The sequence below is a fragment of the Heliconius melpomene genome, chromosome 19 (assembly GCF_056956725.1).
Source record: "Heliconius melpomene rosina isolate 202511_hmr_F chromosome 19, ASM5695672v1, whole genome shotgun sequence".
NCBI lineage: Eukaryota > Metazoa > Arthropoda > Insecta > Lepidoptera > Nymphalidae > Heliconius > Heliconius melpomene.
The window spans coordinates 9,827,340-9,848,679 of record NC_140407.1 but is presented as its reverse complement, the minus strand read 5'-3'; positions in this window follow the sequence as shown (position 1 = coordinate 9,848,679).

The following is a 21,340-nucleotide window of genomic DNA, read 5'->3' as shown; positions in this document are numbered from 1 at the left end:
TTTAATAACCAAGAGAGAAGTCTGCCGACTGAAAACGACGATTATACGACTGACAGACAAAATATATATGACTTATTTAGTAAAGACAATTTTACTAATAGAATTTTTTTACCTATTTATCAAATCAGTTTTGCTACTCAGTTTGACGATCTGGAAGAATACTTTTATTAGTATGCAAGCTAAAATAATTTTATTCTAAATTTATATCCATATTGTTAAAAATAATCGAATATACAAACATACAACATATGTGTGTGTTGATCCATGGAACTTAAGACTACAACCAACATTTCGCCAAACAACGAACCATTTCGACCTACTTTTGGGCGGTTTGGGCGGACGGTTATTGATTTACTAAAGTTGAAAAACTGCCATCTTTGTAACTTATTAAAAACTTAACCGATTTCTAGATGAGCTAGAAACTAGATATTTGGCACTTTATTATTTAAATTTAGTATGAAAAAAAGTAAAATAGTCAAATATGAAAGTTAGATTAGAGCACACAATAAAGAACAACAACAATCGCCCTCGCCCTGGTAAAGCTAAAGCGTGGCTCTGTGCCTCGAGAAGGATAATATCTTAATGGGACCGAAGTGTCTTAAGGCTTTCACATTTACATGTTTGCTAACATATCTAAATAGATCTTAGAAACACCAATTTCTTACAATAGTGATGCCAAATCATATGAGCTTCCCGCTAATTTCCCGCTTATTTAATATATAGATAAGCGATTATATATTTCCCTTAAAATTTAATTAAAGTACTACTGTATACGTATATTACAGTTTGTATGGAGATAACCAGTAGATTACATTATTAAGACGTCATTTCTACAAACTATCAGGGCAGACACCGTCACGGTTCGTTAGAAGCAGCCAACCCACTAACGCAGTGATTAGATCCCGTGCACACGACACGTCGTAAATCCTGCCCGCTGATGTGATTCACGCTAATTTCATTTCGTACTCGCTAATCTGAACGCGCCTTAATCACGCTTAAAGACAACCCGAATTCCATATAAATTATAGTCGAAACTGCTTAATTGAGATTACTCGTTTCTGTTTGTGTTTAACAACGGCATACGAGAAAAATATATAATTTATAATATCCTGTATATCAATTTTCCTCAGCTTATTTAATATGAAATGTTTAATATTTTCATTTTGCGGCGGTGAGTTACGCCACACAACCCGTAATGCCTCCTGAATTCAGCGGAAAGTAGTGAACGAAAGTGTTTTAACGAGAGCGGAGTGCCTTAACACTAGGTTCCCAGCTTCTCTCTGTCTATCATGCTATATGCGAGATACGAAAACGTAAAGCTATAAAAATATGTACCTACTGATAAAATATATTTACTTCAAAATTTTCTTCAATAATTGAAAACAGTTCTAAAAGTTGTGATGATTTATTCTTGAGAAAGCTTTTTCTTATTTGCTTTTATACCTCTAAACGAAAACATTATAAACAGAATGCGTTCTCAGTTTGTTCGAATATTTTAAATATCAAAAGAAACCGCATAATTTTACACAAAAAAACAATTTATATTAAGCTATAGAAAAATAAATATTTTGCGGGGAAACTTCGGAGACTATTCCATTATAGAAGTTCTTTGTAAACATCGATCGATATATTTATGTTAAGTTTCTTCAAGTATAATTACCACTCAGATGCGCCTTTGAAACCGCTAAAAGGCTTCGTCTGTCGACAGATGCATTTTGTATGAGCTGTAGAACGTTTTAGATTACCTTCCTTTAATTACGTCGAGAGCAAACACGGCAAAGCTGGGTGTAATCACGATTGGTAATTAGGTAGTATATGGTACATCTGTATGAAGGGGTGTTAAAGGTTACGTTTCATGGGAACTTGTAATTATTTTATAAATTAGGCCTCAAGTGGATTCAATTCCTATTTGAGAAAATGACTTCGAATTCGGCGGAAAATGGGGAACAGAGTGTCCTGACACTGGTCTGTCGACCCTGCTGTATGTAAAGGTAAAAAGAATGTGAACATGACACTCAGAAGCACCAAAATATTATGCATTTTAAATAGTCGAAATCTCTCTTACTGGTTGTTATATTAACATAGCTGCTTAATCATTTTTCTTAAATGACTATTTACACTAAACATAATATGTTAAAAAATTCAGACAGACAAACACCAGGACTGGTAAAATTAAATACAACCTAGTACGTGTATTAAATTAAATAAAAAACATAAAAAACAACATTTATTTTCCTTCTTTAGTTCGATCTTTCTCTTAATTTATTTATTCATATAGATAGCGAGGTACCCACGTCTGACACCAGCCTTACTTCAATCTCCTCGTAACATAAGAATATTATCGCACGCTAGTCAAGAACATATGTTAAGAAAGTTTGTTAATATTTAATGAATTTGTCGGGAGAGTTGATTTGTTGCTTTACATTTAATTTTCACCCTCAAGCCGCTAACCGCTAATTCAATAATTTGACAGGCGCGCTTGTATGGATAAGACAAGTTGACGTTTAATATATTAGCTTTATCTATATGTATAGTATCAAATAGTACAAAATTCCAAAATAGTTCAAAAGTTTTACCAGAAATTTTACGAAAACTCAGAAATTTCTGTAAAATCTACCCACGTTAAGTATAAAGATTACGATTACATAACCATAACGATGAATATAGGATATATACATATAAATATTTAGAAATACCCTACTTAAGAGAATAGTTAACCTCAAATCAGCTATCGCAGCGTTACTTTCTGCCATACAATTGCTTAACGATATGTGGAAGCTATTACTTTTACAAATTGCAATATTTTAAGAAAAATACAAAAAGTTTGCACACAAGGCCAGCAAGTAAGCAATACAAAGAAAAAATTACAAAAGAAATACTGTGGAACGGTCTACCCGTGGCAGTGTTTCCAGGTTGGTACGATATGAGTACCTTTAAAAAGCGCGTCTATTTGCACCTCAAAGGCCGGCAACGCACCTGTAGCTCCTCTGGTGTTGCACGAGGTCGTGGGCGGCGGTGATCACCATCAGGTGACCCGAACGATCGTTTGCCTTGTCCTTTTACCATAAAAAAAAGACAATGAAAATAATAACCCAATATTTCCTGTACAATTCCTGTATATAGAAATACACAGCTAGTATTCACGCTCATATCTCATGAATTCAACAAGTCAACTTCACTTTTTTCTAACTAACTAACAAGCAAAACAAAACAAACATTTAATTAACAAGACTAACTATGCAAAAGTAATATGATGTACAAATGATGGACAGAATGGTCACTTTGTATACTCTGGACCCTTTTATCTTGCAGCCCTAAAATTAATTGCGGAGGGTTCGGAATTCAAGGTCAGGCAATACAATTATGCTATGTATAAGTCCTATAGGGTCCTATAGCGTCCCCTGCGCGGTGTATTTAAATACGATATAATATGATTACCAGGCTGTCCCCCTAACACAGACAAAATCGATATTGTCTGCATAGCCGTAAAAGATAAAACGATCGATACAATGCAATGTATTTAATTAATTCCATTGAATGAATCGTATTGGCCTATGCGAAAATTATTATAACTAAAATAACATTTTGTTGCTAGTATTTAAATCAGTTTTCTTTGCTTTCGCTAGATATTTCTAAAAGATTTTTTTTTATCTTTACATATATTTCTCTAGGCGGCGGTATAGATAGAGTTCTCTATTCTCCATTGGGAGAACACCAATTAATTACTTTACCTTTGAGGGTTTTGTATATTGCAATATTTATGTCGTGTTTGAGTTGTGGTTGTGCCTCAATTATGTAACTACTGATAATGAAAAACTCGTGGTATCTCTATTCATATTATTTTTTGTATTTTGGTTTAGTGCTATTGTTGCTTTTATTGTAAAGAGTCACCGAGATGGTTAGTTTTAATTTTATTTGCACGCCGGGGTACATTTTAATTTATGTTTTTTATTACTTAATTTTTGTACAATTGTATTTATAATTTTTATTTTACTGTAATCACTTTAAGGTAACATTATGTTTACTTACGTTATATAATAGATTTTTTTTGTTCATATCAAATTCAACTTAAATTATGTAACAAAAAAAATAAAACTAAACCTCCAAACTAAAATAGAGAAAATACATTTATCAGAAAACAATTAAAATTAGACACTTTTAAAAACAAACAACTCAATGAACTAGTAATAAGGGTTGTTTATATACAATTTTTATTTGATATATTACCTGAAAGACAATAAAAGACGCTTCCATTATGCGAAATTGGTGCTTCGATGGGTGGCCATAACGCATCGTTCGTTTAATGCTGCAAGACAGGTATAAGCCATTAGGGAATAATAAAATATCCTTATCGGAACATTAGATGCTCATAAAATAACAGTTAGTCATATAATAACGTGATAGATGCTAATATCTATGTTTTCCTTCCAGTTCGTCCTTGTGTGTCTAATTTTATGTATTATATAAATATTTTTCATTAAAAATATATATAAAAGAAGTTTTTTTGCTCTATTTTCACTAGGTTTATCAAATTAGTATACCTACTCTTAAAACAAAACTATTCATCATTTTTATTGAAACGTCGGTAAAGTTTATTTTTCTCTAAAACCCATTTACCCCATTACTTACCCCATTTTACGGCACATTTTTACGCATATCGTCTATATTAGTGAGAAATGTCATTTTTCTTGCGAATGTGTCGGATTTAAGCGAAATAACTAACATCAATCACGGGTGTCACATGTTTTCTAACGTAGTAGTAGCGCACGCCGTCAGCCAGTCAAATTTCAAGGAGGATTGCTTGTGAAATGTAAGGAAAACATACATCACGAGCACAATGCAGCTATAATAGAATACGTTAGCGTTCAATATGGAAATTTTATCCGATTTTCTCAACTTCCCGCCTGAAATAACTTTCGCTGATAAAAAATCTTTTATATATACAGGTAAAATAGAAATAACATAATATAATATGTTATTGCTAAATTTCTAAAGATTATTTTGATATAAATATAAAAGAAAAATCTACTTAGTAATTTTTTCGACGAGAAAATGCCAGGATGATGCGTAAACTCAATATTATCATGCGAACCGCTCATTATATTAGGCGTGGTAATACTTCGAATTTTTGAATGAATTATTTGAAGAAAATTTACTTAGAACACGTGTAGGTATAATTTGTAAAGGTTACATATACATATGTTACATCTATTATGATATATATTTTTGTGGCGTCTGGCTGATAATTAATTTTTTTTCATTTCCATATTGTTAAGTACTGTTTAACACTTAATTTGTCATAAATTAATCGGAAACTGCGGAACGGAGTGTTTTAATTTAAATATTTATTTTATTTTAGATAAAAATAGCGATATATCTCTAACTAATAGAGATTGAATAGCTTAAAAATAAATACACAAAGTACAATAGATGGGAACAATATGGGAACTCTTTTTGGCTCAATCTATAAACACGGGTATTCCATTATAAAAATATAGCACGAATTAAATTTCTACTAATATTTTAATAATTATTACAAAAACAATATTCGCTCATAAATGTCAATTTATTTTCATAGCTTTTAATAAATTTAAAAATCTCTACATATACGTAAATGTTGATCACTCACTTATATTTGAACACATATAATTTAGATAAAAACCTTTAACCTATTTACTTTAAAAACATTAATTAAAAACATAATCTACATTCGTCTATTTATTAAACCTTCACTAAAGCCCGAGCTTCAAAGCTATTCATATAAAAAGTACATGCAAATGCTAGGATTCGTATTTTTCACGAACATTGCTGATAACATCAGCGCGGACCGCAAAGCTTAGTGGGAACGAGCTCAAAGCACTCGTTTCGTATTCAACGGGCGAACCCTCATTGACGATATTGAGTCATAATCATTCATAATGGATATTGAAGAGGCTTCAACTTGTTTAAGAAAAACGATGGCCACAAGGGTTGTGTCATGATGTGGAAAATGTATAGGTCACGTGGGGTGATATGTCGGTGTACCTCTATACAGTTTATTACTTAAATTAAGGTGTATTATTAAGGTTTACGTTTAAAAATAATTAAGTTTTTCCTTTAAATTTTTTTTATTGATAAGTTTGAAGCAATAATAAATATTTATATAAGAAAATATATGCTTATATAAAATATTATAATACGCAAATTATATGTATGTTAGTATGTCTACAATAAATTATTTTATATTCTAAATATTACAATAAAAACATAATTTATTGTACATTTTTAGTTTCACGTTTAATCGTGCACATAGCAGGGTCGGTAGAGGAAGCCTAGTGTTTAAACACTCCGTTCCCATTAAGACACTTCCGTTCCCCACTTTCCGCCGAATTCTGTTCAGTTTCACATTTGTGCCCCCGTGGGACGACAAATACCCTCAAATATTGTAACATCAATTTCTTTCACTGAAAATAACCTGGTCGGAACCATCATAATATGAAAAAGTTCAAAAATTTTTAAGGCCCGTACATGGTCTATACATTCGTAAAAAGTGAACTTTATGATGTTTAATCTTCATCAATACAAAGAAGAGATATTCGGTTTATCTTATATCAGTTTATTGGTAAAGATGGATATAAAGCTGGTAAAAAATTCCGATTGCCAGCAATGTAGACAGCAGTGCCGTGTCCTACAGTTTATTTATTGCGTATACTCCCAAATAAGAAGTACCGTGTTAAATCTATTATCTAGATACGACATCAAAGGTAAAAAAAACATGTTTTTATTTAGTTTTTCCTTGATTTACTACAGAATTATTGGGATTTAATAAAAAAATATGTAATACAGAGAAAATGATAATCTTTACGTTTTAGGAGACTTATAATAAGAATAATACGGACGGATCTAGTCATTTTAAGATCGACGTCAAAGCAAGTCCGTCGCTTCCACTCGAAAAATTTCAATCGTACTCGCAGACTGGGAGAAGCCACAATAAAATCCCTAGAAAACCTGAAAATTCCTATAGCTGTGTGACGAAATAAGATAAGTTGGTTTCAGACGTTTGCCAATTATTTAATTCTTGTAGTGCTCTTTTATTTATTTGCTAATTTCTATAATTTATTAGAAATCCCATTCACTTAGTTCTTTTAAAGATTGTTCTAAAAATATATCTACTTAGTTTATTTATATTTTACCATAATATTTTAATAGAGCTATTTATACGAAAATTATACGTATTTCTTGAACTTTAGCCAAATAACGACTTTACTATTATATAAAAGAAATTGTATTAGAAATTAGAAATGATAGATAAGAAAAAAATCCGTAGTCAATATTACGATTTTTTTTTAATTTACCGTGTGACAAGAATAAAAAAAACAATAAAAAGAAACAACACAAGCTAAACCCGACCAACAGATATGACATTTTTATCAAGCGGGTATCGTCCATAAATTAGCGCTTACACTCTAAATCGCAGGAGGTGCTGCACGTGCTGGAGCTGATAAATTCGCGTTTTACACCCGTTTATCACACTGATTATTAAAAAATAAATCGTATTTTATTTTCTGTCTGCTGTACAATTGTCGCCGTTAAAGATATTTATGATAGATTTCAGATCACATTTTAGATATTAGATTTGGATTTAGGTTTAGCATTTCGGTAATTTTAATAAAGTATATCTTTTATTATAAAATGGTTTTTATCAGATATTGATATATTAATTTATTAAAATTATTTATTTATTGTGCTTGCGCCAAAATTTACATAATCATCAATGGATATCGTGATTTTTAATCAACGCCACACTCTGCTTCGACACCAGAACGATGAAAATGAAAATATGAAATATTTAATTTCGTGGAGTAAGAATCGAATCTACAACCTATTACGTTTACAGTCCACTACAAGCTCCTGCACTACGAATGTCCTCATAACGTAAAGTCTACCCATTTACCATATACACAAACAAATATTGAATTTAAATTATTTTTTTTCACCAAAAGAAATGAAGTGAAAATATTATAATTTCACAGTAAATATAGCCAACATGAAGATGTTGAATGAATTATTCATACAACCGAGACAGACATTTGCGACACTCAGAGAGAGATAATCTTGAATGATTAATGATAAAAACTAAAACTCAGCTTCTGTTTATGCTACTTGGTTAACGCCTCGTATGCAACTACTATTTAAGTACACTACGGGGAGTATCGTGAGATATTTTATGAAATGTCAAATAATATAAGTTTAAATGCGTTCGTTTCAAGCTGTATTCGAATTGAAATTATGAATTTTGTATTTAGATGGAGAATTTTTTCCCAAATTAAATCAAGAAATATTCAAATTTTATTTTTCATTTACTAAATATAAGTTATAGAAAATGGTTCACAATTAAAATTATTCGGATCTAGCAGAAAAACATTTGAATTAACTTTTCTCAATTTGTGAATTTTAATACAAAATATTTGTATTATTAGTCCCGCTAGCCACAGTTTAAATATTCCGAAGTTCAGAAACCTTATATTTTTTTAATTCTTGAAACTCAAGCATTTTAGAATTTTAATTATGGATGAGATTTAAAAGATTTATAGATTAATATTTTCTGATCTTATAATTTTCTAGAAGCACTTATAATTTTCTTTCTTTTCTCTCTCAATTTAAAATACCGTTCTCCGTCTATACTCTACTAAAAAAGGTATTAGTTGTAATATTACGCAAGTTAACCGTACTTATATATATGTTATATGAAAGTTTCTTCAAATTATATTTGAACACCTTTGCGCGCAGTCAACGATGTTCAAGTGATACTCGATGGCAACTATATTCGTTGCTAGGAATAGTTTTAATTAAAAACTATTTAAAATTTCTTTATCTTTATTATTATTGATATATTTAAATATTTACAACATTTGACAATATTTCAATAAAATATAAGATATCAAAGTCAAGTCAAAGTCAAAATATCTTTATTCCATAAAAATGCTTAACATTCACTTGGACATGTCATAAAAGATAAAAAAAATGCAGAACAAAATAACCAAAAAAAAAAGTGCAATTTTGACTTGAAAAAAGCCCGTTCAAATGGTTGAGCTCATGAGAAGATACAGGCAAAGAAACTCATGGCCACTCTTTTTAAATGCCAACATTTGTTATAAATCACAATTAACAATTTTAACTTAGAAATAGAGCAACTCATTTCCAAACATCTTTATCGCGAACATAATCTTTAACAGAGTAATAAGCTTTTTGGCAGAGCCTGTGCTTTACCACTTTTTTAAATTTGTTCAGTGATAAATTAACCACGTCGTTTGGAAGTTTGTTATAAAAGTGTATACTTTGACCTACGAATGAGTGAGACACTTTATGGAGCCTAGAGAAGGGCACAGCAAGCTTATTTTTATTTCTTAAATTATATTGATGGAGGTCACTGTTTTTATTAAATTTATTAATATTCTTATGCACATATACTAAGTTGTCGTAAATATATTGGGAGTGTAGTGTGAGGATGTTAAAGTCTTTGAATTTATTCCTTAGTGACTCCCGTGGACCCATTTTATAGACTGCTCGGACAGCCCGTTTTTGGAGCACAAAAATGGTATCTATGTCAGCGGCACTACCCCAAAGTAATAGGCCGTAAGACATAATGCTATGAAAATAGCTTCTAAACGCGCGGTGTCAACATCGGTCAGTTGACCTCTTACGGACAGCATACGCTGCCGAACTAAGTCTACCAGATAAAGTTTCTATATGCGGACCCCATTGTAACTTAGCATCTAATGTTATACCTAAGAAAACAGTTTCATTAACTACTTTAAGTTCCTTATTGTTCATCAAAACCCTGGTTTCTACTTGTTGAACATTCTTAGTAAAGAACCTGATACATTTAGTTTTACTACTATTTAAAAGCAAGTTATTGGCACTAAACCAGTGTAATATCCTAGAAAGAGCATTGTTTACATCGTCAATTTCCAATAGCCGTCTATTAACCTTAAAAACTAAAGATGTATCATCTGCAAACAACACCATTTCACAGATATCTCTCATAAGGTGAGGTAAGTCATTAATGTACAAAAGGAACAAAAACGGACCCAGAATAGAGCCTTGTGGCACCCCCAATGCTACAGGTGACCCGTGTGATAGTTTCCCGTTGACATTTACCTTTTGAATCCTATCACTTAAATAAGAAGTGAGAAGATCCAAAGCAATGCCTCTTATACCATAGTGGTGTAGCTTCCTGATAAGAGTTTTATGCTGCACACAATCAAATGCTTTGGACAAGTCACAAAACACCCCAAAGGCATCACGTGACTCCTCCCAAGCCGCGAATACACTCTTAAAATGTCTTATCTTAAAATGTATGATAAATTGAAACTTCTACCTTTCATAAAAATATTTTTATTCACCGTTTCTGTTTCAATTCCGAAGTCTAAACGCTTTAAAAATATTTATATGTGATACCGACAATATTCTAAATAAATAAAAATATCTTGAGATCGAGCGAAACATTCCCCAAAGGAAAAGGCTTATAAAGTAAATAAGCAAATTTTCTTGGATATCAGCCCATCAAAATTCGTATAAGCCGTCTGCAGCAGCTGCAATGCGGGGATGATGACGTCACTACTGCAAAATATGAAACCCCCAGTTGCCAATGGTACTTTAATATGGGCTCCAAAGACTTGGCAAACTAAAATGCTTTCTTAAGTATTATGATGAGATAAAATTTACTCTCTGTGAAATTATGTGCCGGTAAAAGTTTTAAGCTCGTTTCTAGTATTATCTGCTTAAGTTTTCTTGAAAATATAATGTTTGAAAGTATGTAAGTACATATTGTAGAGATTTAAACGAAATAATAAAATCTTTTTAGTTTTAAGAACCTAAATATTAAATTTTAATATAAAAAAATGGGGTCGTTTGAATGTCTTCTATATATTGCTTGATATATGTTTTTAGGAGAAATATTCCTTAAAGATGCTGAGAACATAATTATATTTCATATGGTATTGTAATATTACATACGAGTAGTTACATGTATTAGTAGTTTTTCGTGTTTAGGCCAATAATATAAAAAAATGAAGTCTTGCAAAAGAAAGAAAATTGTCAAAGGACTATAGCTCCAGCCAGAGTCACTTTAATAAAATATTTTACTATGTAGCAAGCAGGAAGTTCCGATTGTGTATTGTTAGTATATTTTGTACAGAAATTCGTTTCATGTTCAAGCTCAGCTTCAATGGAAGCTTCCTGTTGCAGATCTGATTTTTATCATAGAATATTTTTATGTTATAACATTTTAGTATTTAGGTTATATATACATTTTTCTGTCGTTTCATAAAATTCGTTAATTTTTATTTGTATCTAAATTTATTTAATCTTATTAGAATAAAATTTAATTTGAAATAATTAAATCTGGCTTAAGCACATAATTTTGCTGCGAAAATGTAGCAATTTGAAATATATTTCAATTTTAACTTAAATTTTAACTTAACTTAATTCCACTAAAATAATAATAATGTATATAAAATTTTAAACTGCATTTAAATTGATGCAGGCGTATCGGACTTTAGCGTGCACAAACGCACTGACAAACAGTCAAAACTTTTAAAATCCTTGTTTTGAGTCCTATAACACACAGCAATCAATAATTTTTTTATCATATGTATTTATATTATTATGATTATGTAAATATATATAGCTATGATAACAACCTACCCGTTTCACCACTCATCCACTCATCACTTTTTCAATGTCCACTACAAATCTCCCACACATTAATTGTTCCCAACATATTGACACTAAATACATATTTTAGATATGAACCTTGGACTTTATTTTCACTGTGGCCCAAATAGACAGGTTCATTGTTATTTCATCATTAAGTTAAACAAGATGATGAGATACTTCCTCCAAGATACTTCCCTGGGTCACAAAACTTAAACGGTGTTTGTAGCAACACCGCATTGTGCCGACTATGCAGCAAATGCACCAGTGGCCTAGTGAAGCCGCGCGCAGCTGACCCCGGGCGATAGTGAAAGTGAATCAATACGGCTTTCAGCTGTCACCTGCATTTTCATTTACTGCAATTAATAAAATCATTATCACGCTTTATCCCGCATGCAACAAGGTAGGCGGAGACCCTGATGTCAAAAGACTTCGTTTTCTGCTTTGCGTTAAAATTGCAACCTCTGCGTGTTTCGTTGCATGAGTCAACACTGGAATTTGATTTACATGGCTTGGTAATCATTCATCTGCTCTAGTGAGGGTCGAACCAACGGTCCCCGATCGCCAAGACTATGGCTCTATGTACAGTTTAGTAAGCAATATATTAATTATAATAAGAGACTTTCAAAATAAATAAGCAACACCAATTTCAACCGACGATTTTATAGAATGTTATTTATTTCTCGACGCTTATAACAAGTGATTTTCACTTTGTTCTTGAGCGCTTATTTAAACACTGATCTTTAATTAAATACCGTGAGATAATCTCGTTATCTCTACAACCAATTCTTAATTAACAAGAATAAAATTCTTAGAGAAATAGCTTGCAAGGTACTGTTGCGTGAAAAGGGATTGTGAGGGGTGAAAACTGGTCCGTGCCCTCCTTTGTTAAATCTGCCATTTATGACAATAGATAAAGAAATTATCTTCCTTTTGATAAATATTATCCACACTCCATGATTTTCGATTTTAACACTGGTTTTAGTACAATTTGAAGTTAACTCGTTTTGGCTAAGTATTTTATAACAACATAATTTAATTTAAAAATATTGTTATTTAAAAGTCGTCTAAAAGTAAACAATAACCTTTTTAGATAAATTAGTTCAAAAATTGATTGTCAAATTATTTTATGTCTTTAAAAGATTCATATATTATACATTGTAAATACGAGTGAGTAAGAAATGTAATATATAGAAACTAGAAATGCTATAACTTTACCGTGACAAAATAAGTTCTCACATTTTATGTACTCGTATGTATCTTTATTACATGGCAACTTTGTACTAACTATAAAACTATACTATGTGTGTGTTCTTAGATAGATAGGAATCTATCTTTTATTAGCTTCATGCTGTATCCTGCAGATATCAGGGTAGGCAGAAGGAACCTGGGAACCTAGTGTTAAACCCCGTTTCTCTTAACACTTCATTCCCACGTTCCTCACGTTCATCCTCATTTCATCCTCACATTCATGTTGAACATAAGACACTTCCGTCAATATCAGAATTACCAGTTTTAAGAGAACAATTATTTTTATACGGTAAAGTACCTTTAATAACTCTGTAAAAATAATATTTACATGATTTTAAAAAATATGTAAAACAAAAGGTATTCTACACATAAAATATGTATAAAACAAGGTAAAATCACAGCAGAAAGAGTATAAAGCAGTACCACATAGCCCTATCTGCAGTGGGGTCCGACTCCGAGTCCCGCCCAGATCGAATTTGTCTGCGAAGTTTGAATGTTTAGAACCGAGTTTAAAACGATGGTGTGCGGAGTTATTGATGTTTACAAAAGATGCTACCGAGATAGCATATATCTGACTTTGGAATATTAAATATATATATATATATATATTTTCTTATATATATCTATGGGTAAATTATATTTATAGGTATATTTGTGGTTATTTTCTCAGTGTGAGTACGTTTTAAAACACTGCTAGGGTATTATTGTGTCATTGAGAAATACCTGTATAGTTTCGTAACATCGGATTTTAATTTCCCTTGGGAAATTGTTTATATTTATATACATATATTTGTTTACGGCGGCCATGCTTCCTGCCACCATATGTAATATATGGAAGTGGCGATCTTTGTTGCTGTTTTTATCTATGCAGCAATCCTATTATAATTGAAAAAAGAATTAAATAAAATTTATGCCAGTCTGATCATTTACTTATTTTCAGTTCAGTATACTTATTTGCAAACTATACGAAGTACGAGAGTAAGAATAATAAAAACAAAATATTATATCTTCATATTTCTCTTATCATATTTGTGTTTAATATTGACTGAAAAGCTATCGCTACATTAATAAAGTTGTCATCTCGATATTTGGAAAGTTTGTGCACTGAATAGACGGCGGAGACCAAATAAATAGGAACCGCCATGTAACAAACTTTGAATGAGATATCTAAAGCGCTTTATACCTAGTTTATACAATGCTAATAACTTTAAGATAAAAGCTGAATAGAATCAAAATAACAAACATTTTAAATAGTAGAGTTACTATTTAAAATTAAAAAATAAATTCAACTTTAAGGACATATAATATATTATGCAGTATATTTAATGATTTTTCCCTTTTTTTAGCTTTACGCTGTGTCCTGTGCAGAACAGAGTAGGCAGAGGAAACATGTGTAAGCCACTCTGTTCCCATTAAAACACTTCTGTTCCCCACTTTCCGCCGAATTATCAAGGCATTGCAAGTTGACTGGCGGAACTCAGCGCTGCCGGAGTGGAAATCGAACCTACAACCTGTTTAGTCACACACTTTTACCCATGCGCCTCGACCGCCTCCTTTTTTAACCACAGAAAATACGTAAGAAAAATGAAAGCACAATAGTAAGTTGTGAGAGTATGAACTCCCAGGATTAGGTGCCAGAGGGTCTATTTAAAATGGTGTAGCCGTCAGTCGCAGGTGATCGTCGGATCGTAATTAGAAACTGACGCCCTGTTAATAACTGAGAGTTTGACACTCGCGCTCGCTCTGCCGTCGACAACGTCGCCGTCGTGCAAGACTGGATGTTTTGACTAATCTAAGTAATTGGCATCTCCATTATGTGCATATAAATACATTTATGTAGATAAGTATAAAATTTTGTATTTGCCTATTATTAATTATATATTTGTTATTTCCATCATAAATTTTTATTATCATTTGCGTAATTTTATTCGTTCTTTTAAAGATTTTTTTATTTGTTTGTTTACTATTATGGATGTTTATTTATAATATTACATTTGTAATAGCTATTGTTCTGCTTAGCAGCTTCATGTATTTTCCTGCATAACAGGGTAGGCAGAGGAAACCTACCTAACCTCACTTCGAAATCTGTAGAGTTTCTCACTCCGTTCTCTTTCTGGTTACTCCGCTAGGGATACAGCTTAAAGCTTAGAAAATATCAATAAATCAACATTATGCCTACCAAAGATGGAAACAATTAAAGATATAATCAATTTTTTGAGTAAGGGGCATTTCATTATATACATAAGATCACTGGTTCCTGAATAGCTTTCATCAAAAACCACTTTTATCAAAATCTTTTGGGTTTCAAAACATAATAGACGTTGGTGCTACCATGAAATATTTTAATACTACAAATTGTATAAAGAAACTCTTGTAATAAATATCTTTAACACTCTACGGTCCTCAAATCCGTGTTTAGTTCAGAGGATTTTCGCTCACCTATATCAATTCACGGCTTAAGTCGCCGGACCTCAGGATATTATTAAAGCCGCAACCGGACCTGAGCGAGCCTTCTAATTAACTTTGTCGACGAAAACGGAGCAGCTGCTGCTAAATACGTTTACCTTAACGTTGTATGGAGAGTAAGCTTCATTGTAAAGTTTCAATATAATATATGTACTTATACTGGTGTATTTCCTATTAACTAAGGTTGATTTCACTTTAATTTAACTATACAAAATGATAAATGACGTGATAGTATGAAAAATATATAATTATAGGCGACAGTTTTATTGTTTGTACTTAGGTACTCGTTAAAAAAATGGCAGCATATATATTGCATCAGGCCAGTCGTGGCGCAGGGGAACAAGCGTGAGATTGTAAACGCCACTGGTTGTGGGTTCGATTCCAATTTGACGAAATGAATTATGAATTCTGTAACGCCTCCAGAATTTGGCGGAAAATGGTAGAGAAAACCTAATCTTAACACTAGGTTCCCTCTGACTACCCTACTCTATGCTGGATATAACGTAAAGCTGAAAAAAAAAATATTTATATATAGACTAGATTACACAAAATAGATTGTTGTATAAACTTAATTGGACAGAAGTACAAATGAAATTCAATATTTAAAAAGAAAAATGGGTGCTTTCAGCGCTCCGAATATGAATACTCAATTGTATTCAGAGAGTTTTTACTTTTTAAATGGAAAGCAAATTCAATGTCATTCGATCTCCCTTTGTTTGCAAGCAATTAAAAAGAATAAACGTGGATTTTTCAAATTTTCAAATATATGTATGTAGGTACATTGTTATGTACACAATTTTAAATATTATAACTACTTGAGCTATTCTATTATATATATAATTATATAGTCTGTTGAATCCTATGTTCAAGGGGAACCTCCATGTACCATGTACATATTTTTTATTGAGTAAAATTTCTTCTACCCTTAACGCTTAGAAGTAGGTAATTCATGTTGTAAAATATTTTTAAAAAATCTATCCTTAGTGTGAAATAACACTTTAAAAAGGATTTTTTTTATAAATAGCATTATCTCTTGTCATAGTGAGAGCAATCTTAGCAATTAATAATCTGTGAGTAGCGGAATTTGTAAGAACTCCCTATAGATATGCTAGATGTGATATATACTCGTTTTTCGACTATTTTCAGTTTAAAAGGCAGCTTTAGTTTAAATATTTCTTATTAAAAAAATATATACTTTTTTCCTGTATCCCACATGTAGCACTGTAGGCAGAGGTAGCCTTCTGCTGACACACTCCGTTTACTACTTTCTGCCGAATTCTGGAGGCATTGTGTTGTGTGGCGGAGAATCGAATCCACAACCCGCGTTTACAGTCACACGCTTTTACCCCTGCGTAGACTGGCCCCGGTATACAGTTATAGTTCTAAAATATTTCTTCCACTTATGCCTCTAGAGCCCTGCGGGGCACTTGAAATTCGGTACGCGCAGTCAACCGGTCCTTTTTATCCAAATTACACGTTGCAGGACGGTTTCGACTAGGGCCTGAAAATCGAATGTTTGAGTACACACAAAGTGAAGTCAAATAAATTATTCAAATTTTAGAATCAGATAAACTGGATAGCAAAATTCACGTTCATGTCAGGATGGTAAGATAAGTTTACGTAAATATAATACCAAAACCAAAACAATAAAAAATATATCTTTCACTTTCACCATTTATTTAGATAAGACTAGAGAAACAAAGAATTAATACATTATATACATTATATACTATTAAATGTCTAATTCGTATATACACACGTCGGGACTCGTTTCACATAATAATAAAATAAAGTCAAATATTTTCTTTAATATTATTTTCATACTATAACCTTCTTAGTAAAACAAGATATAAGAAAAAAGTAAACTATATTACATATGTCCAGTGGAATATTATTGTACCCCAACATTTTACTACATGTTTGGGATTCGGAACGCACGGTCAGCTTATGAAATTACACGTTGCGAGCTTGTGGCGGCTAAATTGTCTATAATATACACGTACTATGCACATTGGGGATGTGAAAGGAATATTGTAAAAGAAAAATTAGGATTAAATAAGGTAATGATAAAAAAAGACCATATTTCGAAAGATTGTTACTAATAAGTCAAAAATATAAGTTAGCCTTCAATCTAAAAATGCTTCATATATAAATTATTTCAAAATAATTGGAGATATTAAAAAAAAAATAATTAAGGGCAGTCGTAGCGCAGTGGAACAAGAGTGAAAGCAAGCCTAGCCGATAAGTTGTGGTTCGATTCTCACTTGAGGAAATTAAATATTTCATATTTTCAGTTCTCGCTCTGGAGTAGAGGCAAAAGCGCAGCGTTGAGTTTTGCTAATCAAAACACAATGCCTCCAGAAATCGTCGGAAAATGGGGAGCAGAGTGTACTAACACTAGGTTCCCTCTGCCTATCCTGATACATGCGGGATACAGAGGGAAGCTAAAATACATAGCTTAACAAACATCAAGTAATAACCACCGTCTAAGCACGTACACGACACGCACTATAATTGTATTCATAGCGGCGAAAGCCTATAAACTATTAACAATTACCGCAATAATCTCTTTGAACAACAGCCGACTACAAAATCCCGTATAATCCTATCGTTTAGTATATGACAGAGCGGGCCTGAAGGCTGTTGAGATGTCGGCACTCTGAGGGTCCTCGCAAACCCTCCAAAAGTTAATAATTTGAGCCCGTTGCCGCAGTACTCCATTCATATTCATAATAATATTTATTTCGTTTTACCTATTCGCTGCGGACGAATTTCAATTTTAATCCTTAATTTTATTGCTGTTTATGCATATTCGAATTTGTTGTAAATTGGAACGTTAAAGATCTATTGTTTTGTAATATAGCCTCTGTTGAATATTCTACTTGTGATGTTAGTCACCTAACGAGGCGGTCTCGTTATGTTTAAAATTATAATTTAATATGAACATTTATATCAAATTATAAATTTGTAACAAAGTTGTAATATGATTATTATAAAGTACAATTTCACGTCTGATATATATTTGAGTCGCGACCTCACTTCTCCATTTCCAATCTGGAAAATAATCTTTGTAAATTAATTAAGCTCACAACCAATTAGGCCTGTATTTATAAATGGCTCTCAAGTCTGAGATCGAACTTGAGATGCTGTTTTCATTCATAGATATGTAATTTATGAATGAAAACGCCTTCTCAAGAACTGACTTGAGAGCGGTTTTATAAGTACCGGCATTTCTTTATAGAAAGGCTATACTTATAGATAAAAATGTATACTGTGGCTATATGTTTGTCGATCTAATTAGTATATTTTTTTTAGAACTGATATACCTACCTACCTTTTTTTTATTTATTTCTATCAAATATCCATACAAATATATATTTAGATTGATGAAGGCACTACAAAAAACCACGAAGGTTTGTCTCGAGTACCATAACTCGTCTAAATATATGTCTACGAGTAATATATGTCTCGTTAATAGCGGGTTCGAATTCACTACGATGAATACTAATATGTATAAGGTTTTCGCTTCTCTAAGCAAAGAGAATTAAAGTCTGTCAACTTAAACTATCTTTGATGGAGGAGACAAGTTGAACATAGTGTCATAATTTTCTTTAATAAACTTTGCTACTATAATCTTTTTTTATAAGTTAGTCAACAAATTACAACAACCCCTAAAAGATATAATCATTTCAAATATTTCCAGGAAATTAATGATAGACTTTAATTTAAAATATGAAGAATATTAACATATACACAAGACGTAACAAGCTAGCATTCATACAAATTATTCGTTGGAGCGGAACCCCATTGTGTTCAGTACAGTTCTGAATAATTATTAAGTATTATTGCAGAAAATCTCATATTAATGTAAATTAAGGTGGGATGAATACGATTGTTTTGTACTTTTGTTTGTTGTCTTTCATGCATCACTACACACTGATGGTGAAGTAAGAAAGGCTTGGCTAATGTGTTAAAATAATGGAAAGTCATATTTATGTATATAAAATTATATTTTTAGTATTTATTTTTCTGCTCCACTCTTTTTCCGGTATATACCATGATAGGCAGAAAAAAAATAGTGTTAAGACACACCCACAACTATCTCGTTTAGCGAGAAGTGCTGTCCTAATGTTCAATTATTTAGCAATGTTTTTTTTTCACTTTACGTCGACAGCAGTTTTGATGAGATTAGTAAATAAAAATAAAATAAAAATAAAAAGAGCCTTTATTTTCTCCGACCTGTCTACAAAAATTTTTTTTTAATTAAAAGTAACATTTTACAAAAAATATATTTTTTTTTTTTTCAAATTTTTATTTATAATAATTTGTTCAACTAGTATCAACTACCAGGTCAGGCTGTTCTACGACATAGGCCTCCTCAAGATCCCTCCACTTGTGCCGGTCTAGTGCTGTCCATGAGATGACATTAGTAAGTGAAGTAAAATTTCTACAGATATCCTCAAAAACAAACATAAAATTTCACATTAACTAAAACCTAAACTATTTAATTAACGTTCCATAAATTTAAATTCTCATAAAATATACCCTCATAGTATAGAAGTGCATTGTGAGGAATACAATCAGTTAGTTAATTAATAATTCCAAAGCGGTCTGAGGACATAAAGTCTGCGGTTCCGAGCACACTCCTATACTATTAGTACCCAGTTTTAATACTGTCCGCATTTAACAGATCGCTTCTTACATATTAATTTCTGAACTACCCTTTGTCCTATTGTTTGAAAATATTTAATACTGGCAACTCACTCTTGTTTCATTCAGATATTAAAATATTGTAAAGGTTTTTTTTAGATTTGAAAGATATCTTCATTTTAATTTTAGTGCTGAATAGTGTATTTTTTTCTTTATTTTACATAGATATAGAAAAGAAACGAGAAGAAAGATGTCTTTTATAACATTTTTAAAGTTTTAAGTCACTCCAAGAATAGAAAAATATTATTAGAAAACGTATAAGTTTGGTCTTGGACGGTTGTCAAGAAGCGCGGGTTCGTCCCATACATTCATAATTTTATACGAATTGTAAAAAAAATGTCTAATTACCACTTTACTAAGAGAGCATTAGATTTTAAAGGACGGAGCCCATAAGTTAGCCTTACAGGTAATGTATCCAAAAATATAAAATAAAAGAAATGAATCCACAGCCGTCATATAAAATGAAGTCTCAACGACGCTACGGCAACATCGAATGTTATATTTATATTAATAAAACCTATTTTCATATTAACTTTATTCTAAAAATATTGCAATAATTTCTAATAGTAGGTAAATATACGCTTCAAATATTTCGTCCTGCAAATAATCTGATACGATAGAAATCTTATTTCGTCTCTTTTCATATTCGTATACAGCGTGAAAAATCGCTATTATCGTGTATCAAGTTCAATCATCTCTCGATGTCGGGGGAGCTTTTGTTACTGTCCTGAGTAGCAGCGGAATACAAATTATTGTAATAAAATTTTAGTTTTAGCATATTTTTTTTAAAATTAACCTCGTATTTGAATTTCAACTTTTATAATATTGTGATAGAAAAAAGTTATAATTAGATATTTTATCACGTTTTTTTCTTATATCAAGTAGCACGAAAAAATGACCGTTTTCTTAAATATACTTGAATTACTGAGACTGTAGTAAACAATAACTATTGAAATCATGATTTTACATGTGAGGACCTCATGGAACATGGGGACTGTAAATGTGACGGTTATGGATTCAATTCCTATTCGAGGAATAATGTTTTCATTTCCTCGCTATGATAACAATGCAAGCGCGGCGTTGCGTCCCGCCACTCAGGAGAGTGGAGAACGGGAGTATCTTAATGGAGAATATAGGGTCTTACACTATATTCCCAAATTTCCTCTGACTAAAAGAATTCCTCTGACAAAAAGAAGGTAAAAATGTATTAATTTTA